The sequence below is a fragment of the Tursiops truncatus genome, chromosome 18 (assembly GCF_011762595.2).
Source record: "Tursiops truncatus isolate mTurTru1 chromosome 18, mTurTru1.mat.Y, whole genome shotgun sequence".
Lineage (NCBI taxonomy): Eukaryota > Metazoa > Chordata > Mammalia > Artiodactyla > Delphinidae > Tursiops > Tursiops truncatus.
In genome coordinates this window covers 4,884,804-4,900,146 of record NC_047051.1, presented here as the reverse complement: position 1 = coordinate 4,900,146, position 15,343 = coordinate 4,884,804, and the positions used below count along the sequence as shown (strand labels likewise).

The following is a 15,343-nucleotide window of genomic DNA, read 5'->3' as shown; positions in this document are numbered from 1 at the left end:
CGGGGATGTCTGTCTATATGGGTGGTGAATATGTAAGTAGTTTATTGGTATGATGGGGGTGTTTTCGAGGTTGCCTGTTTGATGGTTTTTATGTCCACCCCAACTCGGCATCACAGGTACGAGTGGGGCAAGATGCAGTGTTTCCACCCATTTTTTTGACTTGTGAAGACTTTGGCACTAGTCATGACCTTCTATTACCTTTTTCAGGAGCTTGAGGGACAATCTTCCTCAATTTTTACAAAGCATTTATTTACTTATTTGGTTGCACCGGGTCTGGGTTGCAGCACGTGGGCTCCTTAGTTGTGGCACGCATGTGGGAGCTAGTTCCCTGACCAGGGATGGAACTCGGCTGCCTGCACTGGGAGTGTGGGGTCTTAACCACTGCACCACCAGGGAAGTCCCCTTCCTCAATTTTTAAGGAAACATAAAACACAAACAAGCAGACTGTGTATCTTAGGATTCAGCGAGGCTTTGCCCCCAGGATTCACTCCATCGTCAGGAAGGCAGGGAGAGGCTCAGGAAAGGAGCATCTGGGGAGACTGACCCCAAAGAGATGCTGGGAGTAGGTTCAAAGGCAGTAAAGCAAGAGGTTCACGGGACACAGCAGTAGATGATGTGGGTCCAGCCAAAGAGCTGGGTGTTCCCACAGGTGGGCAGAACCTAGAAGCTGAGTCCAGCAGTAGAGGCCCCAGGCAGGGAAAGAACCAGTGGTCACCCTCAAGGAAGCCAGTCAGAGGAGGCAGGACTCAGCTGCAAGTCTAAGGTGCGAAAAGCAAAGGTCCAGCTGAGAGCATCCAGGACGCCAGGCCTTACCCAGAACAGGGTCCCAATCCCTGCTACAAGGCTGGGCCCCGACATCGGGCAGAGGGGTCATCAAGCGCCCTTGTGCCGAGTCCTGAGTTCACCAGGGCTTTTCTGGTTACAAGCAGCAGAACCCCTCGTGACCTAGGGCAGCTCATGGATTCCTGGACCCCCGGCTCAGGAACCGCAGCTGGAATCACAGGGAAGCCGGCCCTCCACCTCTCTGGCCCTCACCTCTGCTTCATTTCTCTCCCTTTCAGGTCTACCTTCTCCTTCTCAGACCTCAAAACTGCAAACAGAAGTGGCCATAGACTTCCACATCACAATTTAGCCCCTAGAGAGAGACTGATTTTTCTACCAGGCCCAATTCTAAACTCCTATACGAGGAATTGGTTCAGAGTTTACAGTTTGCCCACCCCTGGGCCCGTCGAATACAGTGGGGAAACCGGGGTGCATTGTTAAAAACATGGCAGTCTCCATGGACGGAAGGATGGATGCAATGGGGGTGGGGCAGCTTCTAAAAAGCAGGTACCAGGAAGACCACCCAACAGAATGCAGTCCAGCTGGGGTCTGACGAGGCAGGCTGCAGAGTCAGGGGACTTAGTTACATGCCTCACCTTAGGGGCTGCTTCTTAGGGGCTATTTTGACAAGCTTGAGACTGGCTGTCCCTGGGCATGTGATTAATAGAAGGTCTAATTAACAGTCAAAACCTCTAACTCAGTAGAGACAAGCTGTGAAGCAAAGGAGTGAGTACTAGGGCTTCCCCAAACCCCCCTGCTCTCTCTGGGGAGGGGGACACCTCAAGGAATGGCGCTTCTTCACACGCTTCCTTGTTCGGCACCTGCGGTGTCCAGCACTGCCTGGGGCACCCCTGGAAGAGAGGGTCGGGGAGCCTCCCCTCCCAGTGATGGAAACGGCTTACAATGATCAGCACTCTAAGATAAGCATGAGCAGAGCGCCAGGGAGAAGAGAGAGGGGCCCTGAGGTGCCTGGCGAGCTGACTTGTGAGAGATGATCCCACAGAGATCGACCCCGGGGCCAGGGCTAGTCAAGGCAGAAGTGCCTTGGGTGCCAAATCTTAAGGAAACAGTCACTCCCAGGGTCATGAAAGGCTGAGTGCTCCTCAAGCCGTGGGCATTGGCACCTCTCTGCCCCCAGCCCCAGCCCTGACTGTCCCTCCAGCCACGTCCCCTTAGCAGGTCACTCCACCTGCCTGGGCTAGATAGGTGATGGAAGGTCACCTCTCTCCAGGTGATCCCGTGGTGCTCCTGGCCCAGGCATTGCGGCAGAGTCCCAGATCTGGGCCCACAGAGCGGACGGAGCCTCCCCTCAAGCTCCCCAGGGCCTAGAATAAGGATTACATTTTCCTTCGCTCCCTCTGCCTTTCCTGTTTACTTGTAGCTTTCAGTGCCTCTCTCCTCCACTTAGCCTGGGAAGCTGAGGTCATTGCTCTGCCCTCTTATAGTGAAGGAATTCGATTTCTAGTAAGGTTTACGTGGGAAATGAGCGTCTTAAGTACCATAATGAGCAGTTCCACATTATAACTGAGGGAAAAGGAGCCTGAAAGATCATTAAACTCTGTGCTTAGGTAAAGAAAGATGACCCACGAGAGAAAGGCCATTCAGTGACTGAGGCTGCAAAATTACCAGCGCCTGGGGGTTTCTGGCCTCTCCTGACAAGTAGAAAGAGGAAGGAACCCCATGGAGCAATCTTTAGCGGCTGGACATTGTTCAAAGGCAGCTGGCTACTGGCTCTCCGGAGCTACAGTCCTTACATCTGACTACTAAACTATCTGCTCGGGTGTTCCCACAAGTACCCCAAATTCAACTTGCCCTAAACAGAACGTATCATCCCTTCCAACCCACTCCCCTGCTACCCTACCCACCACGGATCATCCAGTCTCCTAGATGGAAATCTGGGAGTCACTGGGTGTTCTAGACAATTCCCTTGCCCTTATTCAGTGGAGCATCAGTTACTGACGCCCTGGGGTCCACCCCCCTGGGGTCTAACGCTGGGGGCCACCACCTGGAGGCTTTATGACGCCACCCTTGCCTCTCCATTCTCCCGGCCAGCACTTGGTTCACACCCTCAGCACTTCTTGCCTGGATCCTCAGTCCAGCTCCTTCCCAGACACCCTCTCTACTGCTGCTTTTATTTTTCACTATGTTTTTTAATGTGGAATAGATCAGCTACAGATTAGACAATAAACACCAGAGTCACCACCACCCAGATGGAGAGAGAGCACGCTGTCCTTTCCTTAGAGGGGCCCGTGCGGCCCCCTCCCCCTCGTCCATCCTCCTGCCTCTCTCCGACAGTGAGCCACGATCCCGACCCTGCGTGGGCTTTCACATTTCTCCATGCATTCTAGAATCAGATTCCGGAGTCCCACAAGACAAACCCAGTTCGGTTTTTTGAGATGTGTTGACTCTCTAGATTAAGTAGAGGAGGGCTGATGTCTTTAGCCCACTGAGCCTTTAGTCCGTGTACATTGTCTATGCTCCTCTGGGTCTTTTATGCTCAATACAAACCACAGAAGTCTTTAAATACTTAGTTATTTTCCCCCAAGTTTTTCATATTTCTGTGTCATCTTCTGTTTGTTGCTGTTATACCAAAATGCAGTTGCTTTTATGCTGATCTTGGATCCAGAAGCCCTTAATTTACCTGCAGAACCTACACTGCTTTGTGAACAGCATCACCAAGTGTGTTCATTTACGAACAGGTGTTCACACAACAATTTCAGGTTCTCTGTTCAGACAACCTGAGAGGAAACATCCTGGTGTTGGTGGGAGTTAGCCATCCCCTGACCTGGCGAGAGGGAGCCCTGGTGGCGGGGAGAGTGGCCATCAGGTACAGCAGGGGTTTTCTGAGCCCTCCTCTGGGTCTGCACTGAGCGGGGTCCTGGGGACGCTGTCCTGCTCCCAGGGGTCCCCTTATAGCCTGGGGTAAGCTACAAGTATTCTTTCTCTGCCAAATTACAGAGATTTCTCCTCCGAGCACAGCAAGAGCCCACACCTTCTCTACTTTCTCCCCTGGAGCCCCTCCCGTACCTGCCTTCTTCGGACTCTGCTCTGTGCTCCCCGACCCTCTGGTGTTCTTTCCGTATCTGGGTCTTCCTCTGCACTGTGGCTCCCAGACCACTGGAGCCACTCAGGGGGCCTGGGAACCCCCCCTCCCCCCGCTTCTGGTTAAGTGACTGCTGGGCGCAGCTTCAGTCCAGACGCCTCTAAGGGGGACTCACACCCAGAGCCTAGTGGGAGGGGCCAGCCAGGCTCTGGGGACTTTCTCTTGAGGTCACACCCTTGCTCACCTCCTCCCCTCATGCTATCCAGCTTCCCTGGAAGCCGTTCCTTCAAAAACTGCTTGTCTCTCTGTCTCTTTCTTCAGTTTCCCTTTTCAGTGAGACTATTTGGTCCAGTCTGGGTCTTCACCAGACACCCGAGTGGGTAGAAATCTCTAAGTGTACAATTTAGCATTCAACCGTGAAAACAGGATCCCCTCCCCATGATTTAGGGCAGGAATTCGCCACAGGGGGTGGAAGAGCTAAGAAACCAAGTAGAGGGCAGTGGGGTGACCAGAACCAGCAGCGGCAGGGAGCCCGACCCCCCCACCAGCCAGGAGACAGGGCTGAACCCCCAGAGGGCCTGTCTGCAGGAGATGGGGGGCCCCAGAGCCTACACTGCTGCTGCTAAAGGAATGGGAAACAGAAACCAGGTGGAGGGGTTGGGCATGCGAGGCCTGGCGGCAGAAAAGCAGTGGAAGGTCGACCACAGGCCATGGACAAGCTTCCAGAGAAACCTGCGGCCCCATGAAGGGGTCTTTCTTTCCAGCTGAAAATGCCTCCATGCTGAGAGGTCAGCCTGGGGAGGAGGCTGTACACCCCCTCCCTCATTCAGTCAGTGCCACAGGACTTTGGGGCCTGAGAAGCAGGAGGCCACGTCAGACGCCACAGAACCATCACCTGAGTCTCACAGTCCCACCACGGTTAGGCCTCCTGTGGACGGTGGCAGAGGTGGGTCTCCCGGCACCTGATGGACCAAACCGGCTTCAGCTGCAGATAACTCCAGCGAGTTCAAGGACCAGCCCTGGAGGCCTGTTAACCCTCAAAAGTGGTAATGCTGGCTCTCCCCAGGCCCACATCAGCCCCTCCAAGCTCCCTGCTCTGTATTTTACAATCGCGTTTTCACTAAATGATTGTCTGGTCACATTCCCAATAGCAACACCGTCACACCTGGTGAGGACACTTCAAAGCTGCTGCCCAGGCTAATCATAAAAGGACAGCAGGTCCCCACAGCTGCCCTCTGCTCGCTCTAGGCTAAAGGTCAGGGCTGTGCCCCTCCCCACCCAGAGGTGGGTGTTCTGAAGAGCCATCAGACTTCCCGGGAGGGTCCGCGGCGCCCCGCCCTGCCCGCTGCCCACCCTCATCCTCTCTCCTCCCCACGCCCTCCAGTCTTGCCCGGGCTCTCAGTGGCCTCAGTGCTGACGTGCGGGAACCCACCACCTACTGGGGCACAGATGGAGACTGAAAGGGTGTGGAGATGGTTCTTGGTGACAGCATCCCCTTCTCTGGAGCGGAGACGGGGACAGATCACCTGGCAGGAGGCCAGAGGAGCAGGAAGGAGGGGAGAAGATGCATCTTCCAGGGACTTCCCTGGTGGCCCAGTGGATAAAAATCCACCTTCCAATGCAGGGGACGTGGGTTTGATCCCTGGTCAGGGAACTAAGATCCCACATGCCGCCGGGCAACTAAGCCCATGCACCGCAACTAGAGAGAAGCCTGCGTGTCGCAACAAAGAGACCGCATGACGCAACTAAGACCCGACGCAGCCAAAAATAATAAATAAATAAAATAAAATAAAAAAAAGAAGATGCATCGTCCAGACGGTCCAGGGCATCCACACTCTCGACTCAGATCTGAGCGATCCGCGGGCTCCAGGCCTGCCCTTGAAGAGGAGAGGCCTTGCTGGTGAGGCTCAGCCTGTGATAGCCCTTCCCCTGGTCCACGGGTTCACATCACTGCTCATGAAAAGAATTATCTGCAAAGGATTATATTTTCTAATCATGGACACGGAAGTGTTGAGTTTACAAATTGAGGAACATGACACTCTTTATACTCACACTCAACCCCAATAACAGGAATATGAACTTGTGCCTGGCTTGCTTTGTAAATATTGCTGAGTGGGGTGTGTGTGTGTGTGTGTGTGTCTGTGTGTCTGTGTGTGTGTGTGCGCGCTATGTCTTTCAATTCTTCTTCAAGCCCTATTAGCTGCCCTTCCCAAATTTAGTGCAAGACACAAATTTTCATGAATTTCCCTCCTACTTATGCTAAAATCCCAACTCCTTTCCACTAGCAGAAAGCCCTGCCTGGTCTGGGCTCAGCCCATGCGGCTCCCTCCTCCCCTGCACTCGCTCTGCTCTCCTCACCCCGACAGACCGTGAGCTCCCCTACACCCGCCAAGCTGGTTTCCACCACAGGGCGTTTGCATTGCTGTTCTCTCTGCAGAAACTGCTCTCAGAGCCTTCACATGGCTCTGCTCAACCGGCACCCTCACTGGTTCCCCAAAGAAGCCTTTCCTGACCGCCCCCTACTCCTCCAAGGTGGCCACTCTCTGTCCCCTGACTTGGCGTGGTTTTCATCACATGTATCACCACCCAAACTACTTGTAAGTGGATGAATAAGTAAATGTGCCCTAGAGAGAGATGAAGTGTCAGAGGCGCTGGGAATGCCCATGCCCGTCAGCTCACTAAAGTGGGAAATTCAACCACTGAAGATTTGTTCCTTGGCTTTAAAAGGAGCATAAAAGCATCCCCCAGGTGTGGTGAGGATCCAGTAAATAAGACGACGTGGTGAAGGGCTGTGTGATGCTCACTCAGAAGTGTGGGCATCAAAACAGACCCCTGCTTGGAGGGATGAGGGACAGCAACAGAAGAGACCCTGTGACCCTCATCCAGGACACGTGGACGGCATGAAAGGCTGAGGATGGAAGGAGGAAGGATGGGCCAGAGGTGCTGAGCCAGGCCCGGCAGAAAGAGGAGCGGCATCTGCCAGGAGTGGTGTGCTCAGTCCTGGGTGTAGGAGGGCTTCAGTAGGGCGGCTTTGGGTCCCGGATGATGGGCCAGAGGGGACCTTACTGTCATCGGAGAGAAAGGGGGGTCTACAGGGAAACAGCCAGTGGCCTCAGTGCATCCCCCTCCACAGGTGACCACAGAAGGTGAAAGACCAGGGGGAAGAGGCAGGGCCATGGAGGCCAGCCCCCCCCCCGCCCCCCCCCCCCCCCCCCGCAAGAGTCCAGAAGCTCTGATGCAGAACCAAGGCTCACACGAGGCATTAGCCATTCAGACAAAGCAGGGCCGGGCTTCCCGTAGAGGGTGGCCTGGAAATGCTGTTTCCTGACAGTGTCTTCCAGTCGCTGGACCTGATGAAGCACCTACCATGCGCAGGGGCTTACTCTCTTCGGGTTGTGCTTTCTTGACTTTTACATGAAATTGCCTGGTTGCACCCGATGTTTAAGTCTACAAGTGTGTTCCTAGTGGCCTTTGGCTGAAGGATGTTGACAAGTTCTACGATGGGTATACATGTTACAAATTAGTGTGTCTTCCTGGTGCACTGATTATTTTACCAATGTATGATGGTAAAATAATCAGTGTACCGCTTTACCGTTAGGAATGACTTTTGCCCTAATGTCCATTTTGTCTGATACAGCTACCCCAACCTTGTTTTGGTAGATATTTACCTGGCGTGGTAAGCAGAATAATGACACTCTCTCCCCGAGAGATGTCCGCATCTAATCCCTGGAACCTGTGACTCCGGTACCTTACATGGAAATAGGAACTTTGAAATGGGAGATTATTCTGCATTATCTGGGTGGGCCCAGTGTATTCACAATGGTGAGAACGAGAGGGAGCTGGAATAGAGGAGAGGGCAGTGTGCTGCTGGAAGCAGAGACCACGGTGATGCACTTTGAGAGGGAGGAAGGGGCCATGGGCTAAGGAATGCAGGCGGCACTAAAAGCTGAAAAAGACAAGGAAACAAATTCTCCCACAAACCCTCCAGAGGAACCAGCCCTGCCGACACCTTGACGGTAGCCCAAGAAAACTAATTTTGGACTTCTGACTTCCAGAACTGCCAGAGAATAGATCTGTGTTGTTTTACGCCTGACACTTGTAGAACTTTCTTACAGCAGCATCGGGAAACCAACATACCCCACATTCCCCATATCTCTAATCTCAGAGCTTCCATCTGAGCTCATTTTCCTTCTGTCTAAAGTAAATCCTTCTGAATTTTCTTCGTTGAAGCTATTTTGGTGATGACCTTTCTCAGATTTTGTTTGTCTGGAAAGGGACTCTCTTCCCCTCACAGACTAGGAAGCTGGTTCCACGTACGTTTCCTGGAGACTCTTTCCCTTCGTTTGCCTTCCCCGGGGGTGAGTCCCAGCTTTGCTTCCTCCTCTTTCATGGTTGAAAGTGTATCAGCAAACGCCATCGGTGGACATTAGCACTGTTCCCCGGATACCTCTTCCCCACCCAGGCACAGGACAGGGAGTGTCTGGATTTTTCTGGAGGGGTGGGGCCGTGTGGTGAGTTCTAGCAATGAGTGATAGTAGAAAGTCTGTGTTTCTTGTGGGCTGAGCATTTCACTGCTGGTGTGAGCCCTCAGAGACCTCCGTTTCCCTCTTAGCAGCACATATGGTGGAAGCTGCCCTGCCAGCCTGGGTCCCTGAGTGGCTCCAGTGAGTACAGCTCCCTGTCAGTTTTCAATGGACGCATGGTAAGAACAAGAAATAAACTCTGGTTGGGGCTGTTTGTTGTCACAGCAAAACCTAGCCTATCCTGACTGACACAGTGCTCCTGATTACATCTATAGTTTTGTTTCTCCTTTCAGATCCAATCAAACCCAAAGCTTTAAGGTAATCGTGCCACAGATTAGACCCTCAAGGTTCTAGGATACAGAATCTGATCAACAGAGGGGAAAAAAATAGCACTTCATGCTGCTATATGATTTTAGAAAAGAGTTCATGAAAATTGACTTCCTGTCCAGAATGTTCTCTGCAGCTGGGCTGTCATTGTTGCTCCTTTTACAGAACGTTAGGCAATTGTCATGAAAATTAATACCCAAAGGTTTCTGTTTACATTTTGTAACTGATTTTTGGTATCCTTATTAGGATTTTATACAAAAACTTTTGTATTCTGTGTATGTGATGTATTCCTTCATGGAGTTTTATTAAAATCCTTTTTTTTTTTCTTCTAAAGGAATACATTCCTATTTAATAATGCAAGTCAATGGAAAAATAAGATGTGACACTCCAAAATTCACTTCCCAATTCACTTTTAAAGGCAGATATCAATTCCATATGAAGATATGCAGTTATAGTTCCCATATCCTCAGAAGTAATTAGATGCTACTACTGTTACTAATAGTGCTACAAGTACCCAGTCTCCACACCACCTGCCACAGGCAAACACCAGCAAGCCCAGTTACACCTCAGGTGGCGTATGCTGGCTTCACAGGCAGAAGAGGGAGCTAGATTTCATGGGTCTCCGTTCTCCTGCCCCCTTCAGAGAAAGGCCTATTTTTCCTAAGAAACAGATGAAAGAAAAACAATCAGCATTCCTAGTCAGGCAGTTTAATTTCCCCAGCATTTTTTCTCTTCTATAATAAATATAAATAATTGTATCACGATATTTGGGGAGATACGTGTGGGAAAACACCCACCATACATCATGTGCTAATCCTAACAGAGCCAGCAGTTCCCGAGGCTTCTGCCTGGGCACTCCTCCCCTCTGCTCAGTGCTACATTCACCCTGAGGGCTGTGGCCAAAGCCTACAGAGGAACTCAGCTGGGAAAATGTGGATGTGAGCATTAAGAGGTCATTCCAAACCCTCGTTTCAGGCAGGTTTTAAGTTGCATCTTTTTCTAAACACTTCATAAGAGTGCCCACAGAACGTTAAAATTTCTCCTTCCTCGCTTCTAGAAAACACTCTAAGGTAGTTAGGAGGGAGAGCTGATCGAGAGGCAAAACGCCTGTGTGGGTAACCTGCACGTTACCTGCCTCTAAAATACCACTGCCTTGTTGCATCCTGTGTCGTCTGTTTAACTCTCACCCTGTCTCTGCCGGATGAGGCCAAGCCAAGGGGGTGGAATGACAGCAAGATGCTTGTGATCTCTCCACACTGGTGGCTTGAAACTGGCTGGTGAGGGCTTGGTCCTGTGCCAGAACGGCCCGTCCTATTACCAAGGCCCCTTAACTTATCACTCATGTTCCGGTACCAGGGGCTTCATCAAGCTTTGTTATGTCGTTAAGTCTGGGGATGAACTGTGACTCATTGTTGAGGACATGTGAGTGAGCATCTGGCTCCTTTAATAGCAGCCTAGTGGACTTTCCTTGTCAGTTATGACTGTTCTGAAACAGTACAGTCTTGAAATGAGCGATCCCCGGCTCAGAAGTAGCCCAGCATCCACACAGCGCCACTGACCCCTCTGGAACCCCCTGGACCACGTACCTTCCTAACATCACCTCCTAGGCAGAGCACAGGATGGTCTGGCTGGGAGGCCTCCTTCAGAGAGCACACACACATTGAGAAGGTGCTGGTGGCCATTTACAGTAGCCAGGGCATGGAAGCAACCTAAGTGTCCATAGACAGATGAATGGATAAAGAAGATGTGGCACATATATACAATGGAATATTACTCAGCCATAAAAAGAAACGAAATTGCATCGTTTGTAGGGAGGTGGATGGACCTAGAGTCTGTCATACAGAGTGAAGTAAGTCAGAAAGAGAAAAACACCGTATACTAACACATATATACAGAATCTAAAAAAAAAAAAAAAAAAGGTTCTGAAGAACCTAGGGGCAGGACAGGAATAAAGACGCATACGTAGAGAATGGATTTGAGGACACGGGGAGGGGGAAGGGTAAGCTGGGACGAAGTGAGAGAGTGGCATGGACATATATACACTACCAAATGTAAAACAGCTAGTGGGAAACAGTTGCATAGCACAGGGAGATCAGCTTGGTGCTTTGTGTCTACCTAGAGGGGTGGGATAGGGAGGGTGGGTGGGAGGGAGACGCAAGAGGGAGGGGATATGGGGATACATGTATACGTATAGCCGATTCAGTTTGTTATACAGCAGAAACTAACACACCGTTGTAAAGCAATTATACTCCACTAAAGATGTTAAAAAAATAATAATAATATAAAAAGAACGTACTGCTGGTACACAACAGGGAGACAGCCCGGGAGGGGTGCCATCTGGGCAGCAGGCTGGTGTCCGGGCAGAGCCTGCGATGGGGACATCAAGGGGAAGGCAGGAGCCCAGGCTCATGAACAGGAGAGCCCCGCTCTGTAGACTGGACACTCCCTGAGGACAGGCACCAGGCATATGGTGCTCACAGCTAGTCCTCCACACATAGCACATGGTAGGTGCTCCAAAATGTCTGTGGAATGAATGAAGCAATCAGAGAAGGACCAGGAAACATCTGGCCCGCAAGATGAATAGGGACAACAGCAAATATTCTCACAAAGCAAATGCTACGATCCGGTGCCGCTGAAAATTTCCATCAAAGTTCCCTCCCGAGGGAAGGGTGGAGGCAATGCTTATCCTGGGGGGATCTGGAGTGTAGCCAAGGGGACAAGAAAGCACATTCAGCCATGTGCAACCAACAGTTATGCACACAGCTGTCACATGTTCGTCCTGAGGTCCTTCCCATGGACAACTGTTGGTCCAGCTCCTGCACTCCCTCCGTGAGACAGAAGCCTTTTATAACCCCTACCCCATGGGCGTCCTCTAAGCTCGTGTTGGTCCTGAAGGATTGCCTCCTGTCCCTCCATGTTCTTCTTTCCTGGCGGAGATCTTCAGAGTGTCTCTTTTCTCCAGAGATGTTGACTTTTGCCTCAGAGGCATGGCCCTTACCTCGGGCAGCAACGGGAGGGTCATCGTCAGCACAGCGAGTACCAGGGATGCCAAGGACGATGGAAGGGGTGGTACAGGGGATGCAAGACGTGGGAATTAGGACAACAAGGGGGGGATTTCTTAACAAGCTGTCAACTATCAAAATTGCCTGACAACGGTGTGAAATCTGTTCAGAAGGATGATAAAATGAGAACAGCCCCTCCTCTGCGCAGACTCCGTAAGCACGTGCCTGTGCGAAGGTAGGGGATGAACCAGATGACCTTGTCGCGCTTCTGAGACGCCATGATTCCGCAGCCCTGGCTCATACAGCACCTTGCACGATGTGGTTGTGGCCCAGTTTCAGACAAGTTGTTTCATCTTATTTTACAGCTGAGAAATCTAGGTCACAGCATGTTGGACCATTTGCCCAAAGTTAAACTGAAAGCAGCCTTTGTCAGCTGTCTGCTGTCCTCGGAGGAGAGTCCAAAATTGGTGAAGTTCTGGTTTCTGGCTTATAATTAGCTCCCAGAAAATGATGACAGATCACCCTGCTACACTGAGGCCCATCTTCTTTTCCCAGGGACCTGACACAAAGTCCCTGTACCAGCAGCACACAGCTCTGTTTCTCGTTCTCATGCCACTGGAGCTCGGGGGCTGCAGGAAGAGCAAACTGTGGCTGAGAGGAGCCTGGACCTCCTGCCCCGCTCCTGCCCCTGCTCCCCTAGAGCAGAGTCTCCCGTGGGGGGGTGCGAGGTGCCCCATCTGGCTGGAGCCCACAGGCTTAGCTTTTGGAGGTCACTGAACCTCTGCTTGCATCCCTGGATTCTGGTGGAGCTCAGAGGTCACACCGTGGATAACTACCCGCTGTGAGTGTCTCAGAGAACCAGAGAGATGGCTTAGGAGCTTCTGATGATTCGTCCTTATGTCTTGGCTACTCTTCTTCATTTCAAAGTATTTAAGGCCATCTGCTTGGCCCCGGATTTTCTGGGGTGACCCTTGGATTGGGAGGGACCTCAAGCCCCAAAGTAGTCAAGTCCATTCACTGCTCACTCTGGTCCCAATTCTGGGAATCCCTCCCCAACACACACACACACACAACCCCCACCTCCACATTCTCAAATTTTGATAAGGTCTTTCCAAAACCAAAGCAAAGCCTTGACTTCTGAGAGCACTGGGATCCTCCAGTGTCTGCAGTGCCACTCTCTGGCCACCAGCAACAGAGGCCACCATCATTGTTCGTGTCAAGGCTGGAGGAAGGAAGTCCATCTTTTTTTTAAATTTTTTTATTTATTTACTTTTGGCTGCGTTGGGTCTTTGTTGCTGCGCACGGGCTTTCTCTAGTTGTGGCGAGTGGGGGCTACTCTTCGCTGTGGTGCGCAGGCTTCTCATTGCGGTGGCTTCTCTTGCTGCGGAGCAGGGGCTCTAGGCGCATGGGCTCAGCAGTCGTGGCTCATGGGCTCAGTAGTTGTGGCTCACGAGCTTAGTTGCTCCGTGGCACGTGGGATCTTCCTGGACCAGGGCTCGAACCCGTGTCCCCTGCCTTGGCAGGCGGATTCTTAACCACTGCGCCACCAGGGAAGCCTGAGGAAGTCCATCTTGAAGACATAGTTTGATCCATATATGGATCATTAAGAGCGTTATGTGAATTGTATTTTCTTTGGTTCCCACTTTTTTTTTCATTTTAAGTTTTTAATGAAAGTTGTATATAAGAATACTTTATTCCTGATCTTCCCAATTGTTTCTCCCTCATCTCTGCCCTTTTCCTCTCCTACCTGGCGAGATCGGCTTTACCTTCGAGGATCTTTGTGTGGTCTTTGTCCAGCTTTAGTCTGGTGATGACCACCTTGCTGGGGTGAATGCCCACATGGACAGCCGTGCCATTAGCCTTCTCCCGCTGCACTCGTTCAATGTAGGTGACATATTTCTTCCTGTAAACCTGGACTACTTTGCCAATTTGCTGCCCTTTGTAGTGCCCTCATACAACTGGAACTTCATCATACTTTCAGATGGGCATGGATCCGACACAGTACTTCCGTTTCAGCTCTTTAGAAAGAGGGGAAGACATAATCTTCCTGCGAATGTGGGAAGGCACATTGAAATGCCTTTTCCGGTTCTTGCTTCAGTCAGAAGTCACAAAGGGAATGAACTTCATTTTGGCCTCCGGCGCTTCAGCGATGGCCACAAAAGGGCTGGTACACATTTCTTACCATATTTACTACATTTCGTTAGGACACAGCAACACAGAGCAAAGAGCACGACCTGGGTTTGAATCCTGGCTCTGCCACTTGCAAGCCAGCTAACCTTGGACAAGTAGCTTAATTTCCCTGGAGCCTCATTTTCCTCATCTGTAAAATGGGAATAATTATGTCCGTCTCCAAGGTTGTAGTGACGATAAGAGCTAGCACATGTAGAGCACCTGGCTTTTGTGTGGCACGTGGTAGGTGCTTAGTGAAGGTGGTGTGGACACCAGCAGTCAGGGTGTTTGGTGGGTGTCCTGATCAGGCTCCACCTCTCCCCATGTGAGGTGCTGCATCGTTCTCAACTTCCTGTTGGATGGGGGTGGGGGTTCCCCAGCTTGTCCAGGGGCCAACACTCCTCTGAATATCTGATTCCTGAGCTCCCACTGCCTGGCACCATACTTTGTTCCCCTGAGAAAGGCCACTGTCATGTTCCCTCCCACGCGGCTGGAACCCAAGCCCTCTGCTGGGCCCCAGCCCTATGGATGCATCGGTCCTTGGCCCCAGAAGCCTCCGGAACTCCTGGCTCCGTTAGGATTAGCGTATGATGTATGTTGGGTGTTTTCCCAGACATATCTCCCAAAATATCGTGACACAATTATTTACTAGAAGAGAAAAAATTCTAGGGAAATTAAACTGCCTGGCTAGGAATGCTGATTGTTTTTCTTTCCTGTCATCTGTTTCTTAGGCAAAATAATCCATTTCTAAACCCCAAGCAGCTATGTTTCTAAATAAGCACATCCAGTATAATAAGCCTGATAAATGATAGTATTAACTCTGACTAGCTAGGGTCAGGCAAAGTGCCAGGCTCAAGCACCAGAGAATTTCTCTCAGGACCTCTTGAATCGAGACATCTGCTGTTACCTCTAGGGTAACTCAGCACTTTTATCAGGCTCTGAACAATCAATCCCTTCCACGCCATGCTGGAGGCAGCTGGTAAAGTGTGGGCCAGGGCACGGTATGATTTTTATTTCGGATGGAATGAACGTCTAATTGGATGCTTGCACAATTGCATTCCAGCCTGGAAAATCTACCTGCTGGTTTCACCACCAGCTGAGAGTTCTCAGAAGCAGGTGACACTCTCCACAATAGCAGTGGCGATTTCATGAAACTGAAAGTGAAGCCGAAGGTGGCTCCTGATTTGATTCCCCCTCCAGCACCTCTTGCTCATAACGCCAGTGACGGAGGAGAGACAGTTGTTGCCTTCCACACCACCTGCAGCTTAGTCACCCCAAGTGATGTACGCATGCATAACCAGCCTCATCTCGAAATAAGGGAGGGAATCAGAAATGTAGTGAGGGGGTGTCTGCTTGCCGCCGCACCCCTTCTGCTTCCTTTTTCTTTTAGTCTACTGAGCTATTGTTAATTCTTTTCCTCCCACACAAAAATGATCACACTCATGTTCCTTTCATGG

At 51.1% G+C, this 15,343-nt stretch overlaps 1 pseudogene; it reads right to left on the bottom strand.

The window, feature by feature from the left end:
* Window positions 1-13,368: 13,368 nt before the first annotated feature.
* On the bottom strand, window positions 13,369-13,844 carry LOC101338657 (large ribosomal subunit protein uL24-like; annotated as a pseudogene).
* Window positions 13,845-15,343: the final 1,499 nt, after the last annotated feature.